General features: G+C 33.0%; 2 pseudogenes; one reads left to right on the top strand and one right to left on the bottom strand.

Moving 5' to 3' along the window:
• Positions 1-1752: 1752 nt before the first annotated feature.
• Positions 1753-14888, bottom strand: LOC114715083 (CBL-interacting serine/threonine-protein kinase 12-like; annotated as a pseudogene).
• Positions 14889-15025: 137 nt separating this feature from the next.
• Positions 15026-17515, top strand: LOC114715084 (calmodulin-binding receptor kinase CaMRLK-like; annotated as a pseudogene).
• Positions 17516-24232: the final 6717 nt, after the last annotated feature.

The raw sequence follows: 24232 nt of genomic DNA on the forward strand, positions 1-24232 counted from the left end.
AGTCTTTCTAACAATAATAGTCCTAGCAAATAAACTTGATTAGTAAAGATATTTTAGGAAAGATAATATATATTTATTACAAATAACTAATTTAATTTATTTTCTTGTTATACTCAAATTAGTCAATTAGCTTTTATATTTAGAACCGGAAGTAGTGTCCTAGTTATGGTTATACAGTGTACTTATAATTGAGTTTTCAATTCGAATGCAAATGAGTCTTGGCTCAAATGACATTGCTCTATGTTGATAGTGTATTTATAATTAAATTTTCAATTCAATTTAAATAATTACAATAAAAATAAGCACAAATTAGTTTTTTTTTCCTTTGATTTTTTTTCTGTTCATCTTAATATCAGGAGTGAAAATATTTTCTACCCACTTTTCTTTCTATATCCATTTTCTTTTCTCATTCTTTTTTTTTCCCCTTTTAAGGTTGCAATAATAGAGGTAGCTTTCTTTCTTTAGCAGACAAATTAGTCCTTAAATTTTTGTCCTTTTTTGCTTTTATTTTACGTGCCAAATCACGCCTAAGGCTAGCATGGACCTAGTTCTATAGTGATAAATAATAATTCAATTTTACATATGCGTGTATATATACACACACAATAATATAAATTGATGCTACAGGTTTGAGCTCTTCCTGTCTTATCGTTTAGACCAAAATGAGGTTTTCCAAAACTCTCTCGTATTGAAAGAGAGCGGCAGAATAAAGGTCACGGGGTTTCTAGCCTTAGGATCTACGCACAAGACCCAAGACTGAGGTATAGTTTCTTCTCAATTTGACAAATAAATAAAAATTATGTAATTTCAATAATTGTCTTGAAGAAAGACTTTACCCTAATTAAATAATAATATCGGTAGAAATTAAAGTACAAAACATTCTTTTGATAATTGGATTGGATATGGATATGTGGAGCTTGGCCCTTATAACTCAATTAACACCAAGCATCTTTCTAAGAGTTTTTTTTTTGGGGTTAAAATATAGGTATCTTCTTATTGGTGGCAATTCTATTTGAGACATGAGTATTAAATATGGACATCTCTCCTAACGAGGATTTAAATCTTGATTTGTCACGTTGTGGGGAACTAACCTTTTTCACTAGACCCAATTCTTGTTGATATTTTTCTTAAAGTTTTTCTTGCATAAAGTTGAGTCTGGATCCTTAACAAAAGATATGATAGTTATGTGAGTTATTTTTTTTTTCAAAAAAAGAATATGAATATATCTTTGGTTCGAACAGGAAGTCTCATGTTTTTATAGTGAAGGTTGAGATATATGGCAAGATATATACTTAATGAACCATATATCTTACGAATATAGACTTGTAATGTAAAGAATTAAGATCAAGGGAGTAATCCAACCAAAACCCCATTACAGTCCTTTCAAGGAACCACATTTAGATTTTCTTATACTTCAAACCAATAAGAGAAGTAAATATGAAGTTATACAAGTCCGGCAGAGATATATACTCCTATATACTCCTCTGATCTTTAATATAAGACCTATTTAATTAATTTGATTAGATTGAGAAAGTTAGATAAGTTAGTTAATTATAAAAAACATAATATGTTTTTTCTAAAACACTATAATTATTTTTTTTAATATCCTCCCTCCACATACTTGATTATGGTTGCAGGAGTATTTATAGAAGTAATTTAGAAAAAATTGATAAATATGAAAAATACATCTTATATTTAAAACCAAAAAAAAATGATGAATCAATATCCAGGAGTTAACAAGTCTGGAAAACTCTAAGAATCAGAATCGGATTGAGGAGTCTCATCAGAAGAATTTCTCTTGGAAGAAGTTGCTGATTCATACTCCATCATTAACTTCCATAAGCCAGGTTTCAATTCAGAGTTACAAAATTGTTCAAACTCGGTTTTATCCCCTGCTTTCTTGTTCACTTCCACCACCACCAGCGACGGAGTAAGCGCTCGAATATCTCCGCCGCAATCATCAATGGCCCCTTCACACCTTCCCTGGATCCCTCCAAACTTACCCTGCAATCCTTCTTCCTCACTGTAAAGCTCACCAACTGCGCAATTTCCTCCAACTTTGATATGATCTCCGACACCGGCGCGCCGGACACGAACCTCGCCTCGTCCCCGTTCTCCTCGAGCAAACCGAAAAGATCGAAGCCTGCAGAGAACGATATGTATCAAATGCATTCAGGCTTGCTGGCCTTGGCAATGAAGCGTTGCTTCTTCTTTTAACCTCTAGCTCTGAATCGGATTCCGATACTGAATAGTCTGAGAATGATTCTATGTCATCCTTGTTTAAATCCAGTTTGTCAATATCATCAACGCTGGTACAGAGCTTATCGTCGTCAAAATAAAACTTGATTTGTTTGAACCCTTTCTTGAACCACTTGTTTTCCATGATTTCTGGAATTGAGATTCTGGTTTCTGGGTTTGTATCGAGAAGACGTGTGCATAATAAGCTTAGCTCCGGCGAGAACCACTTGGGACACCGGAAAACGCCTCTATAAATCTTCTTGTACATAGCCATAACGTTCTGATCATGGAATGGTAAATAACCTGCCATTAAAACGAAGAGAATAACGCCACAAGACCAGAGATCAACTTTGGCTCCATCGTATCCTTTTCTTGCCAGAACATCAGGAGCAACATAGGTGGGCGTTCCACAAGAAGTATGAAACAATCCGTCTTGTCTGATTTGATCGGAGACAGTGCTGAGTCCGCAATCGGAAACCTTGAGATCGCCGTTTTTGTCGAGTAACAAGTTTTTTGACTTGAGATCGCGGTGGTACACGCCTCTGGCGTGGCAGAATTCTACGGTGGAGATCAATTGCTAGAAGTACTTTTTGGCGACTACTTCCTTCAATCGGCCTTTTGCGACTTTATTGAATAACTCGCCGCCGACGTATTCCATGACGAAGTAGATCTTCGTCTTCGTGGCCATGACTTCGAAGAGCTGGACGATGTTGGGCTGGCGGACGGGGCGGAGGATTGAGATCTCGCGCTTGATGTGAGCGACTAAGCCGCCCTTGAGGATCTTCTCTTTGTCGATGATCTTAATTGCGACGTCTTCGTTGGTTTTGATGTTTCGAGCGTAGTAAACCTTCGCGAAGGTGCCATGGCCGAGGAGTTTTCCTATTTCATAGTGGCCGAGTAAAAGATTGGCGTTATTCTTCTTCTTCGTCCGCCATGGATGCGGTGGTGAAAAATGTAGAAGCTGCAAAATTGTTGTTCTGTTTTTCTGGTTTAGGTTTAGGCGTCGACGTGCTTCTCCGCCATTGAAGGTGGTGATGATGTGAGTTGTTTGGAGGCGAAGATGTGGTTTTGATTTGTTGAGGTTTGTTTGTGTGTGTGTGTGTCTGCGGGGTTGGTTAGGCTAAATAAATTTTTGTGTGTAATAATTTTAAAATTTTATTCTGATTTAATTTCAATGTGATAACTTTATTTTAATTTTAATTTTATTTTTTAACTTATTTAACTCTAATTTTACTGTATTTTTTCATTTTTTTTAAAATAATTTATCTTATTTTGATGTTTAAAATATTTAAATAATTTTTCAAACAATGTTGAATCAGAACAAATAAGCAATATATGTTTAGTCAATCAAATCCAATCCTGCAGATTGCTTTTGTTTATTTGCATTGACATAAATCTCTTAATTCAATACTGAAAGCAAAATATATCAAACGTGCCGTTGAATTTGAAGCTTTTAACATACCTCTCATGAATTAAACTGAATTTTTTGAAAATTATAACCTACGAATGCAATTTAATTTTCTTTAAACGGGAATGATATATATATATTATGATTAATGATGATATTATCAGCCGATAAGGTTAGCTTGAATCAAAACCAAGTTCCTTTACTATTCTATTGATGCATTCAGAGAATCAACTATTTTACTTCTCACATGCCAATCTCAGAGTAACTTACCGGTAAATTACTAAATTGAAATGGAGATTGAATAGAGTATGTGCCAAAAAGAAAAGAGAGGAGAAAAAGAAAGATCAAATTAAAGATTTGAGATCCAAGGATGGGGAGGTATAAAATAGAATATTAAGAGCATAGTTAGTTTGAGTAACAACCTAACTAGCTCCACGTTTATAGGGTTGGCATGTAACTGGAAGTGGAATATTATAAGGGAACTAGTGATCGCGGCTACCGTACGGTCGTCGCCCCAGCAGGAAGCACTCCCATCTACGACCTAATAGTCAACTCCTTCCTTGACTTTCTCTTCTCTACACAAATAGCATCGTTGGACAGAAAGGGCCCACTTAACTTTTTTTTTTCCCAAACATACATCAAGGTTTTTTTTTTAAAAAAAAAAACTTGGTGACCGATAATCAGTACCTTTTCTGAATCCTTTTACCAGATGTTCGAATAACCAACTGATCCAGTTCGGTTAGAATGTGTTGAAGGCCGAAGGTCTCCCAGGAGTGCTTTTGCAGGCATTATGTTTTCAAATCTTCGAGCCCAGAGGGGATATTCATGATTTTGTTTAATCAGTTGGCACATGTTCCCTTCTCTTACCCCATGTTTGCTTGGGGCCACCAAAATCCATTTTATATTCCTTTACACGCAGAGACTACAATTTTTCCGAAGAGCTATTGAAGAGTTGGAGATGTATGTATATGTATTTACCTGTATATTATATTCAAAAAGTATAGCTTACCCCATACTTTATTCAAGGGAAGCCACGCTCTAGTTTGACAATTTTTCTTTTTGAACAATTGAAGCCACAGTTAGGACGGTGCGCATAAAATAGGGATTAAGTCAAATCAGAGATTAACAAATCCCTATAGCTCGAGGGATATGGTTATTTAAAATCGTAACATTTAAGCTATAATGGTCTGCTTTATGAGTTAGTTAGTAGGTATTCTCTTCTCCAAAGGGTGATCGAAAGAGACAATCCAATCTCGCATTGAGAAGATTCATGCATAATCATATCCAAAAAATGGGGGAAAAAGATAATGATAGCTTTCAAGGAACTGTAGGAAACAGACTCTCGTAGAAGCTTTTTATTCCAGAAGACTGAGGGCCTTCATTTTCCAATGGTTCAGTTGCAATTATCTAACTTTCCAAAGGAAGGTTTTGATTATCTCATCATAGGGGAGCCATTTCCACTTTTTTTTTCCAAATGTCGGGGTTGGAAGCGATTTTTTTTTTTTGTAATTTTAATTTTCAGTGGCTTTATAGGCAGAAATTGATTAAGAAGTTGCCATCAACGAAAGGTCTCCAACAAAGAGCGTCATCATCATCCATCCTCATTCGAATCAGGCCGGTGAACAAGAAATATTTGGCTGATGACATTCATAGAAGGATAACGGATAATCTTGTTTTAAGTCCCAACCCCTTGCTAAAGTTTTAAAATTAGTGACCCTGGCATTAAGAATATTGCATCCGCATTAGAACCATATCAAACAAGAGGTTGAGGAAAAAGTGATGACCATCTATCAAACCATAAAGAAACTTGATTCCTTTTCCCAATCCCTAATCCTACATTTCCCATATGAGTTTGTCCCAAGAAGATTCTAGTCCAAGTAAAAATTCAGATGGGCGAGGTTTAACAAGGGAATGGTAGGTTTGTTACATTTGTACTTACCCCTTAAAACCTTGACCTGTTCGGTTTTGGGAATTTTCATAATGAAAGCAATATGCCAACTTGGAGAATTACTGTGAGATCTCAAATGAAAAAAATAATTATCAAAAAGTTCCAATAACAAATGAGAAGTAATCTTAGTTATTACAGATTGCTCAGTTGTTATTAGGACTTTGAGATTTTATTTCAATTTCCTCTTCCAACTTGAGTTTCCTAAGATCAAGGCCAAGTTTGAGAAGCTTTACGCCATAACCAAACATGTATTTAGCTAGTCAAGATTTTTTTAAGATTTTTGCCCCCAAATAATCTTAAGGACTTAGTTTTAGTTTTATCCTCCCATCTATTTATAATGCCAGATAAAGATTATAAAAAAAAAAGACGATGAATGTAAAAGAATAAATAAATAAATCAAACCCCTATTTGTAATAATTACTTCTACCGTACGTCCTTAATCTAGGAGTTAATTAAAAAGTTAATATCGATCCTATATATAAGATCCATTTCACGTATTTATCAATCTTTTCCCAAATTAACCCTATTGGTATTCTCCCAGCAATAATCAAATAAGAGAATGAGAAAAGGAATTAAAAAAGATGCTTAGGGTGTTTTAGAAAAAAACATATCATATTAACCATTCTTTCAGTCTTAAATATAAGACTCATTTTGTATTATAATTTACACTACAAAATGAGTCTTGTATTTAGAATCGGAGGATAATTTAAATAACATAATTAATCTACTCAAATTAGTTAATTAGGTCTCATATTAAGATCAGAAGAGTACTTAAAATCAACAACTATTCAATTGAGATAATGACCAGCACATTACTGAAAAGACCATGATACTCTCCGAAGTCAGATATAAAACCTATATCTCTAACATGGTGAAGAAGTGACTTTCACATTTTGCAAATGTGATCTATGAATCATGTGACATAACCACTATACATTTGTTGACTTTGATAAGATTAATTATAAAACAATTATATTTGAAAAAGCAAATAAGTTGTCCTATACATTATACGTAAAGGGTTAATATAATATTGAAACTTAAGTCAAGTTCATGCTTTATGATGATGCCTTAATGACACGCAAGAACATAGAACGAAACTGCTTTAAAAAATATAAATAAGTAAACAAGGCTGATCAAGCAAAAGATAAATAAACGAAGCTCCAATAATATCGGCTTTTTTTTGTTGGGGGGGGTGTGGGATGGTCTTCTAAAGTGGTAAACGCAGATCTAAAAATATTTGGTAATAAGTCCTTTACTTTTTTTAATTATTTTTTAACGCCCCTTGAATGCAGGAGAGTGGTGATTTCTTCCTCGATGTAATTGGGAAAAAAAAACTAAATTAGCAGAATGTTGATAAATATCACGTGGCTTTAATTATTTATGTATTTAAAGCTTGTTTAGTTTTGTTGTGTGTTGGTAGAATTAACTAACTTTGCAAACTTGGCTCTAAGCAAAATAAAAATTGGCCCAAATTGAGTTTAGCCAAATCTGAAGTTACCCAAAAGCAGGTACAATTTGCTTCTATTCCTAAACAAGGTTTTGGGCTTAAACGTGGTTTGGAAAAAAAAAAAAAAAGGTACTATTTGGTTTTAAAATTCAAAACTATGAATTTGAAAATTGTGTTACTTGGTAGCCACTCTCAACAAACATGGATTAGGCTTCAAATTCATGATTTTTTTTCTAACCACAAATATTCTTTTTTCGGAAGTTATCCTGTTTGAAACATTATTTGATACTAAATGTGAGTATCTTTTGTAGTGAGAACTCGAACATTAGTTCATCATGTTGTAATAAATTGGCTTTTTTTATTAGATTCAACTCTTATTAGTTCAAAATCATGACTTTGAGCCTCCGAACAGTTTTTTTGCAAATGGGCGTTCACTCAGGATAACATGTTAGGCCCAAACTAGAGAGGACAATCCAATCCAGATCAGCAATTATTCGGCCCATTTGAAGTCATTAATGTAAGTTTTCCTTCAAGGGTGTGATTTGAGTTAATACCGTCACCACATAGCACACTGTGTTAAGTTGTAAACGCTTCTTGGCCCCAAAAAAAAAAAAAAAATTATAATTAAATCCTACAGAAAAGAAATAATTACCAAAAAGTCCTAATAACAACCTCAATAGCCTATAATGACAAATCTTATAGTGAGAATAATAATCTCTGGGACTTGTTTTTTAATTGTTTTCCTTACTTGCTCATTGTAATTCTCCCCCAAAAAAAAAAACAGTTGTAAACTGTTAAAAACTTACATTTACAAATACAAGAATTATCAGAGAAGATAGACTGATATATTGAGTATTATTATTTATTAAATAAACGGATACCTGAATTTAAATGTTGAAAAATTCGTATAAGATTCCTAAAAGGTATTGATAAGAAAAATTGGGATGGACCGCGACTTGCTGATCCGTTTGGCTTGAATATTTTTTGTTTCTTTTTCCGACTCTAATTTTTTGATAAAAAAGATTAATTATATAATATGAATAAGTTATAATATAGGTGAAGTTGGTGTAATAGATTTTGTGAAATAGAAAATTAATAAAACATCAGTTTTATGGAGGGAGTTGCTGGAAAATGATCGAATGCAAGAGGTAACTAGGTATATCTTTGAAGTTTAACCTTTCTAGTTGCAATTTTAATGTTGGACTGACTCTGGTTTGAATTAAAAATAACACGTATAGTCATAGAACTTTAGGGCAAAACTACATTAACGGGCTGGCCTGCTGAGAAAATTTCTCATATTTCCATCCTTGTTTCTATTTCAGTTGCTCAAAGTATCTTCCCACCCAAACGATAAAAAACTAATCTCTAGGAATACTGTTAGGCGGCGTAGAAGAAACCCCTCCCAATAGTGTTTTTTTCATACATACCGTCCCAAGGATCAAACCCAGGACATGATATTTAAGGTACCCAAATTCTTTCTACTTGGTCCAACAGTTGTTGGTATTTCCATCCTTATCCTGTGTTGGGGGCTTGCTTAGTTTCTTTCTTTCTTCTCAGTCAAAATAGAGGGCTCATAAAACAATTAAACAAAGGGGGAGCTAAGTTCCATAGTACAAGTATTATTTATTGGAGCCTCTCCATTCAGTCCTAGTTAAATGGAACAAATAACTACCTCTGACATTTTCTCATATGTATATTAAGCAGAGTAGCTTTCAATTTCATAATGCCCACAAGTGAGAGTTGGTGGGATCTTGCTATAATTTTATATCAGAAACTCAGTCTTTTTGTAATTTGAATATTATTGCTAGACTAAATCTAAACAAAATTACATCAAATATAGTAAAATTATATGAACATGATAATAAGAGCAAATGGTAGAAGCCAAGATCACGTGCAGAGCAGGTGTGACGCCACTGGGTATCTACTGTCACTATGTGTAGTCTTTAGTCACTTTGACCTCATTTTGTTTATATCACTGCTTTTTTGCTTTATTTTGATTTGATTAATCGATGGGTCATTGGCATATAAATTGTCACTTTGTGACATGAAATATACTCCTTTTAAATGAAAATTTTCATTTGAGTCCTACAAATGCCGCTTAATTTTAGTAGGTATTAAGGGATAAAAATAAAATTATTGTTTTGTGTAAAACGATTAACTTGTGAAATTTTGAGAATATGGAAAATAGGAATTGTTGGTTATTGTTAATTCCTCTAAGTGTACGTTTTAATTTGCTAATTGCAATTGTTCTTATGAAATTTTGGAAATCTGAAATAACTACAATTAGCAAATTAACAAGTATAGATAAGGAAATTAACAATAATGCATAAGAGAATTAGGATGCAAATTAGGAAAATTAGTGTATTATATAGATTTTTGCACAATATAACTAAATGAGTTTGATGTCTTGGTGATTAACAAAAAAAAAGATTTCATTTTTATCATTTACTACTAAATTGAAAGGTCATAATTTTTTGGAACTTATTGAAAATTAAATTTCATGTGCGAAACTTAGATGAAATTTTCCTTTATATACACACACACTACCATATCTATCTCTTCTTTTTTTTTTTCTTTTTGCCGCTCACATTGCTATATCTCGTAGTCAATACAAGACAACTTTTAAGCTACAGTTGGTTCAAAATCTAGGGCAACCTATGGTGAAGTATTTACATTTTTTTTCAATACCCTTATCCAATTATTACTAGTTTGAATTGAGAATTTTTGTTTTATTGTATTATTGTTTGTTTTTAGTTGCCCACTTAATCGCTACAAAAAAAATCACTTTCAATGATGACTTTCAGTGGCGATAAAAAAAGTAGCCACTGAAAGTATAACTTTCAATGGCAACTTTTATTGTCACCGCCAAAAGTGGGACTTTTTAGTGGCGACATCAAAGTCGCCGCCGAATGTAGGACTTTTTGCGATGACTGCATGTGGTTACCGCTAAAAGGTACAACATTCTGTGGCGACAAATAATGTCGCTGCTAAAAGTTGACTTTCAGCGGTGATATTTTGTCGCTGCCAAAAATACCTTCAACGGAGACACAAGATGTATGTTTGAGAGATAAGGAAAGATGGGAAGGTAGTGAGAGATAGAGTGTGTGAGAGAGAGATGTAAAATGTAATTAAAATATAATTGAAAGTGAGATGGTGTGTGTGAGAGGAATGCATTCAATTGAAAGGGATAGCATAGTTAAGTTTATGAGGGAAAGATGATTATAGTTAAATTAGTGTGAGTGTACTGCGGCAACCTTTTTTGTCACTGCTGAATCTATGACCTTCAGTGGTAATGTTATCACTGAAGGGTTCACTTTCAGTGGCGACTTTTTAGAGTTGCCATTGAAAGCAGACTTTTAATGGCAACTATTAGTGTCACCGCTGAAGGTCTGACTTTCAGCGGTGACTTTCTAATGTCACCACTGAAGGTTTGTACGCTGCTGAAGGTCTATATGTCGCCGCCAAAGGTCTGACTTTCAGCAGCAACTTTCTTATATCGCTGTTGAAAGTATAATCTAATAATACATATTTTATTTGATAATAATAACAAAACAAATTCAATTCAGCTCAATGGTAAAAAGATTGGACATGCAAGGAGGTTGTCATGGGTTTGAACTTTTATTTGGATGGTGACGTGGCAGCAAGAGGGCGACGTGGTGGCACGAGAGTGGTGATGTGACAATGACGTGGAGGTGGTTAGTGATGATGTGGTGTCTGGTCGGTGATGACGTGGTGACCGACAGCGATGATGTGGCTTCAGTAAAACCTAGGCACCGCTTTCTGCAGCGACAAAAAAGTCACCGCTGAAAGTTACTTTTGGTGGCGACAAACTGTTGTTGCTAAAAATTCTTTCAGCAACGACAAAAAAGTCACCACTGAAAGTGACTTTTAGTGGAGACAAATGTCGCTGTTGAAACTTCTAAAAGTTGCCACTAAAAGTCTCTTTTAATGGGAACTTTTTTGTCACCGCTAAAAGTTTTCAACCGCGGTCGCTATGGCAATGTCTTTTCAGCGGTGACAAATTGCCACTAAAAATTTTCAACGGCGAATTTTATACTTTTAGCTGTGACTTTTTGTCCCCGTTGAAATTCAATTTTTTTGTAATGAATGCTGGTAATTTATTGCATTAAATGAAAAATCGAAAAGGAATGATTTTTTTTATAATACAAAAAATATAAATGACCAAGTATTACTTAAAAAGCATTAATTAATCACATTTGACCTATATTACATGGAATGCATAGTTTTTTTTCAATATTTTATTAAAGTATTATTTATTATCATTAAGGGAACTGGAAATGTGTGGGCGTATAGTCTCTACTCACGTCAACTACCACTAGAAGTTCAACAAAGTAGTTGTAATAATTTATTTTTGCTACTTTCAGTTTCAGATATGATTCATCATTCTAATGATGACTCAGTCTTTTTGTAAGTTGAATATTATTGCCAGACAAAAACTGACGTGTCATTCTCTTGGAGCCTTGATTTGTATGCTTGTGGATGAGGTGATGCCACCCACTTAACTTACCCCACTAAATTTAGACAAAATTAGATCAAATATAGTAAAATTATATGAACATGATAATAAGAGCAAATGGTAGAAGCCAAGATCACGTGCAGAGCAGGTGTGACGCCACTGGGTATCTACTATCACTATGTGTGGTCTTTTGTCACTTTGACCTCATTTTGTTTGTATCACTGCTTTATTGCTTTATTTTGATTTGATTAATCGATGGGTCATTGGCATGTAAATTGTCACCTTGTGATATGAAATATACTCCTTTTAAATGAACATTTTCATTTGAGTCCTACAAATGCCGCTTAATTTTTAGTAGGTATTAAGGGATAAAAATAAAATTATTGTTTTGCGTAAAAAGATTAACTTGTGAAATTTTGAGAATATGGAAAATAGGAATTGCTGGTTATTGTTAATTCCTCTAAATGTACGTTTTAATTTCCTAATTGCAATTGTTCTTATGAAATTTTGGAAATCTGAAATAACAACAATTAGCAAATTAACAAGTATAGATAAGGAAATTAACAATAATACATAAGAGAATTAGGATGCAAATTAGGAAAATTAGTGTATTATATAGATTTTTGCACAATATAACTAAATGAGTTTGATGGCTTGGTGATTAACCAAAAAAAAAAGATTTCATTTTTATCATTTACTACTAAATTGAAAGGTCATAATTTTTTGGAACTTATTGAAAATTAAATTTCATGTGCGAAACTTAGATGAAATTTTCCTTTATATACACACACACTACTATATCTATCTCTGTTTTTTTTTTTTCTTTTTGCCGCTCACATTGCTATATCTCGTAGTAAATACAAGACAACTTTTAAGCTACAGTTGGTTTAAAATCTAGGGCAACCTATGGTGAAGTATTTATATTTTTTTCAATACCCTTATCCAATTATTACTAGTTTGAATTGAGAATTTTTGTTTTATTGTGTTATTGTTTGTTTTTAGTTGCCCACTTAATGCTGTTAATTTATTGCATTAAATGACAAATCGAAAAGGAATGATATTTTTTATAATACAAAAAATATAAATGACCAAGTATTTCTTAAAAAGCATGAATTAATTACATTTGACCTATATTACATGGCATGCATAGTTTTTTCTCTCAATATTTTATTAAAGTATTATTTATTATCATTAAGGGAACTGGAAATGTGTGGGCGTATTGTCTCTACTCACGTCAACTACTACTAGAAGTTCAACAGAGTAGTTGTAACCATTTATTTTTGCTACTTTCAGCTTCAGATATGATTCATCATTCTAATTAAAGACCAAGTTGAATATATGAAGAGATTAGTTTACCCAACGAATGGAGTTAAAGTGAAGGCATCATGATTCATGACTTCTCAGAGCTCTTCAAAAGTCAACCAAAAAAATATTGTTCGTTAAGTATTTAATTTAGAGCGAATATGTCCATACATTACAAGGTCTTAAAATTTAAAACTAACAATGATAAAGGGAAAACTTGCCTTCCAAATGCACATAAAATGAGATGTGTTTTATTTTGTTGTTGTTATTATACAATAATTAACTATTATTGTCTTTAATGTACTTTTTACTTAGAGACCAAAATGCCATCTTCATATATACATATTTTATTTCTTTATATTCTTTTTTCCTCACCTCCGTTGGTCTTTTCATAATCTTTGTGCAATGGTGTCTTTCTCTTGTTCTTTTTATTATTTTAATTTATCAATTTAGTAAAGATAATATTTACTCTTAAAAGAATGACTCCCTACCATCATCATTATCAATCATCAATGCCATTAACAATAATAATCATATCAATGTCAATCAATATACAACATATAAATTAAAGAGCGTCACCCTTGCTCATCACAAGAAAAGGTGACAAAAAATAGCATAAAATATATTTATAGACGAAGAGTAGTGTGATGAAAAAATCTATGTGGAAAAAAAATACTTCATCCCCTTTTTTTATAAGATTCAATTAATTGCTTTGCGAAAGAAAGTTGATTAAAATTAATTATTTCTTATAAAATATAATATTATATTGAATAAAAGCTTTTTAATTAGTATTATAAAGCTAGTATTTTGGGGGATTCATTATAAGATTCGAAGAAAAGAATATATCACCAAAAAATCTCAATAACAAATATTTTTATGTTTTGACTATTTGAAAAAAGTTATCGTCTATCACAAGGTCACGTACGATTGCATCTGCCCATACTACATGAACATGATGCTTGTAACTCTCCGAATGAATGAGAAATAAAAAGTGGGACCCCTTGAGTTTGAAATCTTGAGAAGTCGCCTTCACATCTATTTTGGGATCATCTGACTTCCCACCTCCTCATGTGACCTTCCTGCCTTCTGCGTTCGCTCGGACTTCCAGTTTCCTGCAACGTAACTCTCTGTCCATTTTTTCGTTAGTTCTGCTAATTAAATTCAACGCTACCATATTTCTTATTTTCCAGGGGAAAAAAACAGCACCATTCCTTTATAAAAGTATACATATAACATCGTTTTTTTAGAAAAAAAAATTATAAAATTTTTTTAAATAAGTTTAATCTTACAAATTTAGTAGGGTTGGGATGTGTCCTCCAGCTCAAATAATACTTATTATAGAGATGATTATAGTCACATATTACCTCTTGAAAAAAAGTTATCGCAATGGATTATGATTTAAATCCATAACTTTGCAGAATACATTTACCAATTTTTATTCGCATGACATCATGTCTTGTAGTAATTAATTACTACCTCCGGTCCTTATTATAAGACCCCGTTTGATTTTTTGTTTGGTCCTAATTATAAGACCCCAATCCATTTTGTCTGCCATATTTATGCATTTTTTTTCAAGATAATCCTTCTAATAATGATAGTTCTAGCCAATATACTTAATTAGCAAGATATTTTAGGAATGACAATACTTATTTATTACAAATAACTAACTTAACTTACTTCCTTAATCTCCTCAAATAAGTCAACTGGGTCTTATAATTAGGACCGGAGGTAGTATTCTTTTAAATGACAAATAATGGATTGACTACTCTGCAACTACTACACATCATAAATAAATATATATAAAAATATATTATTTGTAATATACTAATAGTATAATTTATTTTTCAAGCGCTGGTGAAACAAAATTTATTTTTCAAACGTATTTATATCTTCCGATTCACATGATTACAAATAAGCGTGTCATTAGAAGCTATAGTACTTTGCGGCAAAAAAAAAAAAACAGAAGAAGAAGAAGCTATAATACTTTGTTAAGTGCAATGGTCAACAGTCAACACCTCACCCTCTTCCCATTCTCCCGAGCCGTTAAGTTCTCCGTCAACCATGGCATCGTCAATTCTTTGTATTCGCGCGAACTGCCCCACTTCAACTCCAACTCCCCACTACCTTCCCCCTCAAAGCCTCTCACTGACCAAACGGGGTATATATGACAGAAATAATTCGAGTCTCTCACTGGCTGTAGCTAAAATGAGACCCTTTTTCAGATTCTTCACTCTTCTGGCTCTGCTTGCTTTTGTTGTACCTTCTTCCTCCTCTTGCAAACTTAGTCAAGAAGAAGGCGACCTTGTGTCCAAGGCCTTCAAATCAGTCTCCGGATTCAACGTTTCTTGGTTATTTCACTGCTCCGACGACGATCAGTTTAGGGCCATAAGGCTTCCTTCCAAGAATCTTCGTGGCCCTATTTGGTGGAAGTTTCTGAGGAACCTTTCAAACTCGCAGGTTCTTGATCTCTCTGGGAATTCTCTTCAAGGTCAAGTGCCTGACTAGTTCTAGGCAAGCTCGAGGTTACTGGAGGTCAACCTTTCCAATAACAGGTTCGGAGGTAGCATTCATGGCTCCTTCGCTTCTTCTCTTCAAATGCTTGATCTCTCACACAATAGGTTCACAAACCATGTTCAGCTTTCTGGGTTTTCAAAGCTGAAAGTTCTTGACCTTTTTTACAACAATCTGAAATACCTCCCTTTTGGGTTTCAGAAGCTCACCAACCTGAACTACCTTGACCTGTCCAACTGTAAAATCAAAGGAAATGTCAAACCTATCTCTGTTTTGAAGTCGCTGAATTACTTGGACCTCTCAAATAACGAGTTGAATGGTACTTTTCCTTCTGATTTCCCTCGTCTTCATACCCTTCATTTCTTGAACATTTCTCACAACAATTTCAAAGCCATACTTAGCTTCGATGGGTACAAGAAGAAATTCGGCAAATCAGCTTTCCTTCACGCCGGTGCTAACTTAAATTACAACGCTTCTAAAACGTCGACGTTTCATCACCCTCCGCAACGAGACTCGATCAGTGAGAAACGACCCAAATCAAAATCTAAAACACTGATTCTCTCAGTTTGCTCTGCTTCAAGAGTCATCATTGTTCTAGTGTGTATTTCAGTATTATGCATCTACAGGAAGAGACGATTGGCTAAGAAAAACAAATGGGCAATCTCGAAACCAGTCCCTCCATTGCCTTTCAAGGACAAATCCGGACTGTTTGCTTTTGAGACCGAATCAGGTACGTCGTGGGTGGCTGATCTGAAGGAGCCATCATCAGCACCGGTCGTGATGTTCGAGAAGCCACTGATGAACCTGAGCTTCAAGGACTTGATCGCGGCCACATCACACTTCGGTAAGGACTCGCTGCTTGCTGAAGGGAGGTGTGGCCCCCCCTACAGAGCCGTCTTACCTGCCGGCGGAGACATCCACGTGGCAATCAAGGTTCTGGAGAACGCCAGAGACGTCAAACATGACGACGCGGTTGAATTGTTTGTTGAACTCTCAAAGCTGAAGCATCCAAACGTACTGCGACTCTCTGGTTACTGCATTGCAGGTACTGCGCCGAGTTGCATCTGTTCCAAAATCCAAATGCTTTCTTCCAAATTTTACTTGTTTTTTTTTTTTCAATTCTGTTTTTTTGGTAGAAGCAGCGTACATTCTGAAATTGAATTGAACCTGCTCCCATTAATTGCCTTCACGGGTTTTAATCTGATGATGTCACACTCACTAACTTGTTGTGAACCCATTTTCCCTAAATCTACACTTGTAATGATTACGTATAGGAATTCGTGTCTGTCCTGTCGTACATTTTGGTTTCGTAATTGAAATGTCTATTTCTTGAAACAAGCAAAATATTTCAAATGGTTTTAGCCTAACAAAACTTTTCTGTTAATATTAATCTTTTTTTTGGAAAAAATTATGGAAGTTGGCAAACTTGATTCATGTTTGGCCTAATTGAGAAATTTGCTTAAATATGAGTGTAATTAAATGTGGTGAATTTAATTAAAATTGAAATTTGATTATGTTTATTGCAATTTCAGGAAAAGAGAAGCTGGTGTTGTATGAGTTCATGCCGAACGACAATTTAGGAAGGTGGCTTCATTAGGTGCCAATGGGGACTACTAACTGGAGGATTGGGGTAGCGACACGTGGGAGATTCAAAACAGTGTCGGATCACAGGCGTCCTCATCAGAAACCACGGGTTGGCGAACACGACATCGTATTGCTGTTGGGATAGCACGTGGCCTGGCATATCTCCACCATGCCAGATCAAAGCCCATCGTACATGGCCACCTAGTCACCTCTAATATCTTGCTAGCCGACGACTTCCAGCCCCGAATCGCGGAATTTGGGTTCTGAAAAATTGGGTAGCAAGATAAGTTGAATTGCACAACGAAAACAGACATTTACTGCTTTGGTGTCGTGCTGATGGAGCTCTTAAAGGGAAGGGCCGGCATGGTGGAGACAATCGTGTGGGTGAGGAAGATGGTGAAAGAAGGAAATGGGGTGGGCGTGTTGGATGAGAGGCTGAGAGATGAGGGCGACGAGTCGGAGAGGGAGATGGCAGAGAGCCTCCGAGTGGCGTTCTTGTGTACGGCAGAGTCACCAGCAAAGAGGCCCACAATGCGGCAGCTCTTGGGGTTGCTCAAAGACATTCATCCTTGCGGTGGACTCCGTCAATCTCAAGTCTAAATTCTGAACAACTTGTTCTCCATAATTTTTTTTTTCTACATCTTTTTTTTTGGTAATATTTTTCTGCTTCTTTTGTTCCCCCCCTAAAAAATACACAATTTAATCCTCAAGTATACATTTTTCATTTTGTAAAATTTATTGTAGGCATCATATGGCGTGAAGGAAATTCTTGCTCCCAGAGGAGGATGCTTGTGACGATTAAGATTTATTCTGTACATGGAAGTAGTAAAAGACCTTGCAGTGTGTTATGTATTAAAAAAAAAAATACAGTGTAACATGCATCTCATATCAAATTTCTTACAAATACAAAATCTCTAATCCAACATGCTTACTCTAATTTATTACTAATTCTTATGCTTTTAATATAAGAATTAAATAGTTAATTGACAAAAATAAAATAATTAGTTAAATTAATTATTTGTAATAAATATATATTAATTTTTTAAAATATCTTTTTTAATCGAAAACTTTCTTAATATTAGTATAAAAATATTTTTAAAAATAATTATAAATTCAAAGAAAATATCAATTAAAATTTTATATTTAAAGCTAAAATAAATTATTATTTGCCTCTTATATTTACAATCTGGACAATATTCATGTTGATGAGTGGGGAGAACCGTAGGCCGTGTTTGTATGTAGTACTCCTCCATTATATTCGTTTAATTTAAGTCTTTTTAATTAATTAAATTTTTAAACAGGCTATTTTAACAAAATTTCCCTAATTCTTTTTTTGTGGGAATAGTGCAGATAATCCCACTCACATTATTCACTTTTTGCCTCTCCTTTTTGGCTTTTTCCTTTTTATTTTTCTATTTTTCTTTTGCTCCTTTTTTTGGCCTTTTCCCCTCCTTCCTTTGTTCTCTTTTAAATTAGTTAATTCTTCCTTGGAAAAGAATATTCCTTTCCCCAGGCTTGGGGAGCAGTTAGATGTGGATGTAGTATTAGCACTTCAGCAGTTTTGCACTTCAGCTTTTATCCTAGTTGGTCTGCTTGCCCAGGCATGCTAATAAGCCCCTGCGTGTAAATGCGGAATCATATATTGGTTCGAAATTATTGAGATTCCCTCACATTTTCTTAAGACTTATTAAATCATGCATGTACTTATTCATTCTTTTAATTTTTAATTTGATATTTTTATATTTTTCTCTTTTGATTAAATCTTTTAGCTTTACTTTGTTAACACCGTTGAGTCCTATTAATAGTGTTAATAGAACAAAATTAAAGGATAAAAAGTGAAAAGTATATCAAAAAATAAAGAATGAAAAAATTACATATACCTAATTAAATATTGAGTTAAAATATAAGTATCCAGAAAATGATCTTTCCTTAAAATCAAAATAAAAGAATTTTGAACTGAGCAGTTGGAATGATTTTTGGATATTTTGCAATGGTATAGTATCATAACTATAACATGCACAAAAATATTTTATTTTAACGTTTATCACAACATTATATTCACACTAAGTTGGCAAAAAAAAAAAAAAAAACTTAGATTCAATTCTAAGATCCCTGGCACTTGATGCGGGAGTGCTTTAGTATTGGATTTATACTGCTCTTCTTTTGCTTTATTTCATGTTTCCCAGCATAACATCAAGATCTGACTCATAGATTCCAACCTCTTTTATATGTAACCTTTTCTTTTACTTGAAAAAACGGCCATTTCTAGCTTCATGATGGGATCCAGTGCCTTTAAGCTTTTGATTAAAGTTAATTTCTAACACATGAATGAGATTTGCTTTGATTCCTCGCTTTTCAGTAACTTATCCCCACATCTTCGACTGTTCATCTGAACAAAAGGGGATCGACAAATTCAAAGAAAAGAAATTGATTAGAGCGAAATGAAATTAAGTAAATTATTATTGCATGAGTGTGTACAAAATTCATGCTCACATTTGATTAGATTAAGGAAGTTAGAATACAAAATATTCCTCCGGTCCTTAATATAAGACCTATTTAACTAATTTGATTAGATTAACAAAATTAGGTAAGTTAGTTAATTAAAAAAATATGATATATTTTTTCTAAAATACCATAATCATCTTTCCTAATATCCTCTCTCCCTCTTCTACTTGTTTATAGTTGAGGGAGTATTCATAAGGATAATTTAGAAAAAATTGATAAATATGAGAAATAGGTCTTATATTTAAGACCAAAATCAACTTAATAATTGGGTCTTATATTGAGGACCGGAGGAGTACTTTAAAAATTTCTTCAATTCCTAGTGACAGGTGGGAGTGATCAAATATTATTTAGGTCATTGGCTTAAAGGTTTTTCTTGGCCAATATAGGGTTAATCAACCACTTCAAATTATGCAATGTAAGTTGATATCAAAAGTTATATATGCACACGTGTATTCCAGGGAGAATTACACAAAGTTTTTAAATAATAAAATCAATTACATATAACTCTAGTTACTTGTAAATATAGAAGGCTGACATATAAATAAAACTTAAAAAGTTTATTAGTTTTCTTATTTGGAACGGTTTTGAGGAATAACAATCCTTGGCAGGGCATTGCATGGGAAGGGGAAGATTTCCAAGGAAACAGAAGTCAATATAATTTCATTGACAAAGTGGTAGAGAGTGAACGCTATGGAAATCGCGAGCGACTCTCGATCATATAAAGGTCTAATGGCTCCATTTTTTATTTCATTGACAAAGTGGTAGAAAGTGAACGCTATGGAAATTGCGAGTGACTCTCGATCATATAAAGGTCTAATGGCTCCATTTTTTAATTAGAGCTTTGAGTGTGGTTGGCTTAAGACCACCCAGAAATGAGTTGTTGCTAGGATTGAGGGGCTTCTCTAGTTGAGCTTTTTGGTACTTTGGTTCCCCCCCGGGGGTTTGTTAGGCCTTTTATTGTGTAATTTGTCTTTGCTATTTGTTCCACGTGCATATTTTTATACAATTATTTATATTTCTAAATCTTGATCTTTTGATTGAAAAAATTATGAACGAGTGGATTTTTCTAGTAATTTTGTGATTAGGACATTAGTTATATAATTGAGTCTTATTCTTGAGGAAAGATAGATGGAAAAATCGTAACAACAAAAAACAAAAGTAAACAGTGGAAATTACGAAATCACAAATTAGGCTTGTTACAACGCTTTCACACGTTTTGACAATAATTGGATTGCAATTGACAGCATTTTTTTTTACAAAATACTTGATTTGCAATTTCTCCAAAATAGATTCAATTTTAAGTTAAAAAATTATACTCCTTCAGTTCTTAATGTAAAACCTAATAAACTAATTTGAGTCAATTAAGAATATTATTTAAATTAGTTAATATGATACTACATCCGGTCCTAATTATAAGACTCAGTTTACTAATTTAGAGATATTAAGGAATTTAGTTAAATTAGTTACTAGTTAAAAAATATCACCTATTTTCCAAAAATACCCTTATAAAATTTTTAAAAAATAGCCCCGCACAATACCTAATCGCCCTTACCAAATCTCAATTTGACAGCACTGATCGATCTCTTTGGATTTTCAATTTCTAATTTCTACTTTGTGATTTCAGATTTTTTTTTAGCTGAGATTTTAGATTTTCTTGTTTTTATAAATTCATTGCATTCTTCCAACCGCTTCAAACCTCCGCTTGACAGCACAGACTGATCTCTTATTCTAGACTTTTGATTTCCAATTTTTGGTTTGTGATTTCAGATTTTCATTGATCTAAGAACTTCTACCGTTCGATGTGTTTTTATTGATTTAATGTGTTTACTTAAGATTCATTCACATATTTTTGTCTTGATTGTCCTTTTAGTGTCGCCGATAAGATTACTAGCTTATCTCCCTAGAAGTGCATGTGGCATCCTACTTGCTTGCTATAAATGGTCGCTGCTGAGAATCAATCTCACTCAATGCCCACAAACTTGGATTTGAACAGTGAAGGAATTGGTGAATCCAAAACAGGTGATGGCATTAATATGATTTTAGGACTTTACAGCTTATTGTTATCTTAATCAAAGACTAAGAACTTTTTGAGCATAATTAAGTCAATAGTTTGATTGCTAATTCTATAATCACTTCGCTTTTATGTCATTAATTTGGTTACTAATTTTGTTGGCCTTGAGAGAGATAACTTTCAGGTAAGTTTCTCCTGGACCTAAACAAACTGCCTAGTCAATTTCAGGAAGTGGATTGGAAGTTCATTCAGTGGAAATTTCAAACTTTGAACATGATGCTGAACAACGAATGGAACACATTCATGCACCCGAAACTAATGGTACCCAATTATATCTTTAGATTGACATTGCATTCGCATGACTTGGAATATTTTTATCTGTATTTTTGTTATATATGGTACAATTATTACTTGCATATATATATATATATGCTGCTACCCCATCACTAAGTTTTAATTTTATCTGCTTCATTTATAATTTTGAGACTATGACTTCTATGGTAATCATATCTATATAAATAGAAGTCGTGTTCTGCTCTGAGTTCTGCTTGTTTGGCTTATTCTTTGTAATGAAAGGGAATATCCTCTTTCTCTTTCTATCTATCTGTGTCATCATCTTTTTGTTCTTGGCCAGTAAGAATAATTAAGCTGCCTACAAAGTTGCATGGTAGAAATCATAAAGGAAAGAGGTTCTAATAAATATGATATTCCACATATAAGAAAAGAAGTCATGGAAAAGGAAGGTCCACTACCAAATCAAATATAAGTGTGATCCAAAGTTAGTACAAGAAGTAATGAAGTAATTGAGGTAATTTTTTCTTTCTTTGAGTATTTCTTCTGTTTTTTTTTTTTGTCTTGTTCTTTTGGTTGATATGTATGCATGGTGCTTAAATTTTGTGTGTTGGACAATTCATAGATGTGGCAATATTGAATGATTTGATGGCAAACTGGCCTTTGGCTTCATCTACCAACTATTGCAAAAGAAGTATTGTGTGTACTGTGCACTATTTAGTCCTTCAAATTAATGAAATCTACCATATTATATTATTTGATGGTTATCGTTTCTGGAGAATTTACAAGTTCACAAAGTTCATCTAACAATTTTTTATGTGGTTTATAGATTTTTTTTAAGAATAAATTATTCATAGATTTAAAATGATTTTTTTTTACAGCCATAAGGCGCCAGTTTATAAATTTAAAATAATTTTTTAATGACTAAAATTTCATTTTTCTATTATTTTCTTTCTTAGTTTGTTTTCCAGATATAAATTAATCTTTTAAATATTTGTCATTGCGATTTAAACAATGATGGTTAAAATCTAACAATTTGAGTTATTTATTTATTTTAAAATTTTATTAATATATTTATAAAAATATTGAAAATAACCCAGTCAAATTTTAATTCAATAGTTGAAATGAGAAGTGGAGAGAGGAAGTAGAATTTCTTCATGTGTTATAGTATTTATTTGAATTATTATGGTAGTATTTAATTATAGTTAATGGAATATAAAGTAAGGGTAATTTGGAAAAAATAAATAAATATGGAAAACAAAACGAATTTGGGTATTCTATTTAGGACCAAACTAAAAGTGAAACTAGCTCTTATAATTAGGATTGGAGATAATATTTTTTTTTCTAAAACATCCTAATTATCTTCTTTAATTTTTTCCCTTCCAGTACTCCTATATAATTATTATTGAGAGAATATCAATAAGGTTAATTTGAAAAAAAATGAGAAACATATGAAATATGTCTTGCATATAGGACTAATATCAACTTTCAAATTAAGTTCTACATTAAGGATATAAGGAGTACAAATTAAGATAAATGTAATTTTTTAATGATTTTTGGGTTTTAATATTGGCACTTGCCAGCTTGATCTCTCTCAACAAAAGTTCATGAACTTCGCCAGGATGTTTAAAAATTTCTCCCCATACAATTCATGGGTTGGAATATTAATTTTTAAAACAATTATGGAGAGCAAATATATTTACATTTAAATATATTGATAGAATAGATTGGGGAAACATGTTACATTACCATTGGTTAAATATTAGTACATATCTGATAGATTTTTTTTGGCTAATGGTCATCAGTACAGACTAATAGCTATGTAACACTTAAGCATGATTAAGGTGTTACATTTTTCTATTGAAATATAAGCATGCTGCACACCTTAAACATGATGCACTATATTTCAATAAAAAAAAATAAAAAATGCCAATTGCTTTATATTATTGTAATTTATAGCTGTAGATACTCTTTTATAAATATTTTAGGGCAAAAATTTGAAACACTTCAGAGATGAAAATAGCTTTTAAACTAAAATTAACAATACATTAACTAAATATTAAATATTATAAATAAAAAATGGGGAAAGTTAGTTTTTAGGATAATACTTATGTTAATTTTCTTATATTGATTATATCAAGTTCTCCACATGAATAAAAAAAGACACATGACCACGTATGATTGAAGAATTTGACATAATAGATATAAAAAACTTTACATAACCTTTCGTTTTTTTTAAATACCCCTCAAGGACACGAGTCCTCAATCAGTTTTCTGGCAATAAATTTTGTAATTGATGCTTTTTCAGCAATTTTTCCTTCTTATTATAATTATAAATTAAATTAAAGTCATAATTAAGAAAGTTTATCAGTCTAACTACGTCGTTTAATTTATGGTAGATCGTAGCCGTTCAAGCAGTGGAAAAATCGAGTTCGTCTATTCAACTTTATCAGTTTCTTCTGTCATGGCTCTTGCGAGTCTTGACGAGGGCGGCTTCTTTTCTTCTCCCT

The sequence above is a fragment of the Neltuma alba genome, unplaced genomic scaffold (assembly GCF_004799145.2).
Source record: "Neltuma alba isolate B1F8T4 unplaced genomic scaffold, ASM479914v2 tig00011574_pilon, whole genome shotgun sequence".
NCBI classification, from domain to species: Eukaryota; Viridiplantae; Streptophyta; class Magnoliopsida; order Fabales; family Fabaceae; genus Neltuma; species Neltuma alba.